Source organism: Sphaerodactylus townsendi, linkage group LG02 (assembly GCF_021028975.2).
Source record: "Sphaerodactylus townsendi isolate TG3544 linkage group LG02, MPM_Stown_v2.3, whole genome shotgun sequence".
Classification (NCBI taxonomy): Eukaryota; Metazoa; Chordata; class Lepidosauria; order Squamata; family Sphaerodactylidae; genus Sphaerodactylus; species Sphaerodactylus townsendi.
In genome coordinates this window covers 9,703,713-9,707,996 of record NC_059426.1, presented here as the reverse complement: position 1 = coordinate 9,707,996, position 4,284 = coordinate 9,703,713, and positions in this window count along the sequence as shown.

Below are 4,284 nucleotides of genomic sequence, written 5' to 3'. Positions count from 1 at the left end.
TGGACACGGCATTAAGTCCTCAGCCTAAAATACCGTGTTCATTATTAGCTGCGTTGGAGTTCTCCCCCCCTCCCCACCCAAACGATAATGTTTGCATTTGGAAATCCCGAGCTGCAGAGCAGAAATCTTTCTCCGTGTGGGCCCAGTGCCCATTAGTGGAGGGGGTCCCACTGTTTCCCCCTGTGTTTCCCCCAGAAGGTCCCACCAGTACACATCTGGGGGAACCACGCCAGACTTTCAAAGCAATTAAAGGCCGGTGGATGCTTCCTGTATCTCCATCCAATCCAGATCCTCCGCCTGGACCAAGGACCCATAAGCTGTAATTCTTTGGCTGAGTGAAGGCAGGGAGGATCATGCCCAGAGAGTCATATCTTCTTTGTTAGAAACTATTTTGCAGTGGAGTAGAAAATTATGAGATGGGTCAAAAGACCACAGAACTATTCACTTTCTGGCACTCCCTCTTCCACAATTATTCATTTGCCCCATCAGATACAAATTTAACCGAAAGCGTCATCATGATTTGGCAGGGTTTTCTTCGTGCTGGTGGCAGTATCTTTGTAATACACTTTGGAACTTGGACATATTACACAGCCAGTGGTGGGATCCAAAAATTTTAGCAATAGGTTCCCTCGCCAGCCCCCCCTCAGCAAAGGGGGCACAGGCGTACCTAGGCAAACCTGAGCCCTGGGCAAACCTGAGTTGGATGCCCCCCCCCATGGGCAGCCACCCCACCACGACCCCCAACATTTTTTTTGCACCAGGTCATTTCTAAATCATCATCACATTATAGAAAATGCCCCAACTCACAAATCTGAACACAGCAATGGTGAAACACGCAGGTTCTTTGATAGAGACTGATGAGATAAAAGGTACGAAAGGCTGAGAATCAATGAATTGCAGTACCTGAAAGGGATGAACCCAGTTCAGGGAGTTACATTATTAGTCGCAATTGCTATATGGAACCTTCATGTTCAAAGGCAGGATGCCTCTCGGGGAAGCGAGGGCGTTGAGATGGAAAAGCGGACCCAATGAGTAACCCCCTCTCGGCACACACAAATAATTAGTAACCCACTCTCGGGAACTGGTGAGAACCTGCTGGATCCCACCTCTGTACACAACTGAAGGCTGCCTTTTCTGTGCCCACAGAGGTGTACCCAGCAGAGATGTTGTGATCTCGGGGCGCCTTTCTCCACATTTTGAAACTGTGCTGCAGTGACAAAGGGAGGGGCAACTGCGCCCGGGGTATGAACTGCCTGCGTGCCCCCTCCTGCCCCCTCCCTGCCCCGAAATGCCCCAGAGACAACCCTCCCTGCCCCCGATATGCCCCAGCCCTGCCCCGACACGTGACTGCAATGGTGACACCAGGGCGAGCCGCCCCAGTTGTCCCCATTGCAGCTACGCCTCTGCTGTGCTGTTACTCTTGAACCTGAGGCAGCTTTGAAGCAAACAGAGACCTGTTTGTTTGTTTTTGTTCAATTTATATGGCGCTCTCCCGAAACGGCTCAGAGCGGCTCACATCATTTCAAACAATGCAATGCAACATAAAAGTTACTAACTGACCAATCAATATATAATTATTAAGCAGCTAAAACACATACCAAAACAGGCTAAAACACACAAGCGACCGATAAAAATCCTTGCATGCTCCCACCCTCCTAGGAGACTCTGGCAAATGTACAGATGACGCTGCAAGATAATGGGGAGACTGGCCTCAACTGAATGCGGGGTGAAATAATTCCATTTTACAGGCCCTGCGTAACTCTTTCAGATCCCGCAGGGCCCTAGTAGAAGATGGTAGAGCATTCCACCAAGTGGGGGCCAGAGCAGTAAACGCCCTGGCCCTGGTTGAGGCTAGATGTCTGTCCAAGGGACCAGGGATCACCAAGAGATTAGCTTCCAAGGAACGAAGGGTCCAACTAGGACAGTTCCAGGAGATGCGGTTCCCAAGATATGAAGGTCCCAGCCCACTAATGGTCTGAAAGGTTAATACCAACACCTTAAACCTGACTCGGAACTCAACTGGAAGCCAACATAGCGAGCGGAGAACTGATGCAATTGTTAGATTTAGTTTAGAGTCATGGATCTGCCCAGTAGTGTGTGTGAGTGCAATTTATAGAAACTTCCCAAGAGATAAATGTAAAAGGTAAAACTTACATTTGTTCAAGCATCTCCAGTTCACAGCTTTGTTCCAGGAAAAAGGTAGGTAGAAAGAAACCCTAGTCTAAAGAGATTACTTTCCCTACGACAAGTGGGCACAACTAACGCACCATCACGTATGTGCGGGTAAGGAGAATGCTACAGTGGGAAAGGGAGAACTGGTCTGAGCCTGACTCAAGTTGGATAAGAGAGAGCTAAAAATCAATCAATCAAACAAACAAACAAACAAATGCAATATGCAGAAAATGCATTTAATTGTTTATAGGAAGTTTAACTTAGGAACAAGATTTTTGATGCATTACTGTATATCTGTAATTTGAGGGGTCTTTTGCAGTATTCAGAAGTATGTCTAATGTTAGTGTCATACTTTGACAGTTTTCTAAATAAAAAGGGGAAATTCAAAATGTAAATGTGATCAGGTCGAGAGTTCCTAAAAAGGGGGAAGCTCAAAATGTAAATGCGATCAGGTCAAGAGTTCCTAAATTTAAGTGAAAACGCATTTCTGATAATTGTGCAAGATCACAGAATCATGACCCTGCATTGGCCCCATATCTGTTCAAGCACTTGCATCAGAGTTATGTAATATGTTGAAACATAAATTCAACTGGAGTTGATTTGATTTAAAGGGCAGTTCTAAACAGTCTTACATCCATATAAGCACACTGAAGTTAATGGCCTTAGAAGAATGTAAAAACCTTTTTACATACCGCTGAGTTCTAACTACTTGTTTATTGTATATAAAATATATTTTCAGGATTCTGTACAGAAACATTTTGTGGCATTCTCACACCCATGTGTATCCTTAAACCCATGATTATGGCCGTTTCCCCACTTTAAAAAATGACGTCGGTTTCATCCGGCGTGGACCTTTTCAGCGCGGGGATTGTGTTCCCCGGCTTCCCCACTGCCCCGCGCTCTGCGTGGGGTAATCAAAAGGCGCCGTTTTCAGCAGCGCCAGAAATGACGGGCGCTGAGGGGGCGCCAGAGCGGCAGAGTCGGGGCGGCTGCGTTGTCGCCGCCCCTGTAGTGGGGAGTGCCGCTGGACCCCGCGCTACTTGGCAAGAGTAGCACGCAGCAAACGGTGAGTGGGGAAAGGCCCTATAGCAACCGCACACATTCAGTCAGTATCAGTTTAACTCTACAACTTCTGATAAAATAAAGGAATAATGAAAGCCAGGAATGTTTTTATTTCTAAAAAAGTGCCATAAATTACATAATTAAAAAAGAAGAGCTGAAGCCTTCCAAATGCTTAAATGGATATAGATGTGTGACATTATTTATTACTTGTCTGGGGACAGGGCTGCTTTCCAGCACCCAGCCAATGGTGTATTTAGGGGGGCATGAAGAAGCAGATGATCCAGGTGCATTTGGGCCACCCATCCCCTCCCTTTCCCTCTCCCCTCCCCTGCCCAGTCCCCAGCTTAACTCCTCCCACCTCTGCCAAGCCCCCCTCCCCAAACTCACCCCACTGTGCCCCCTCAGCAAAAAAAAATATTTTCCCCTGTCCAAGTGACATCAAGGCTGGCAACACACTGGGGAATGGAGACAAGACCAGAGAAGGAGCGTGACCACCCTGGGCATGACCCTACCCTCAGTGGAATGCTCTTCCTCCAGCTGTTCGGGCCCTGTGGGACCTTGGAGACTTCCGCAGGGCCTGTAAAACTGAGCTGTTCCATCGGGCTTTTGGGGGGACCGGCCACTGATTCCGCCCCTCTTATTGCCCTGTACACTGGCTGTGTATTCGACCATCTGCCAGCCCCCTCCCAGGATTTGACCACTCCCAGGATCTGATCACTGGGGTGTGATGCCAGACGTCTCTTGTTATTGGGGATCGGGCGGTATAGAAATTGAATAAATAATAATAATAATAATAATTAACTATTTATTGAAGGATACTGCTGCTATAGTTTTAAGGTTTTGTATTATTTTTAACTGGGATTATTCAATTTGTTTTTTTACTATGTTTGTTGTTGTTTTGTTGTACACCGCCCTGAGCCCTTCGGGGGTAGGGCGGTCTATCAAATTAGATAAATGATAGATGGATAGATGGATAGATGGATAGATGGAGGATGGAGGATGGATGGATGGATGGATGGATGGATGGATGGATGGATGGATGGATGGATG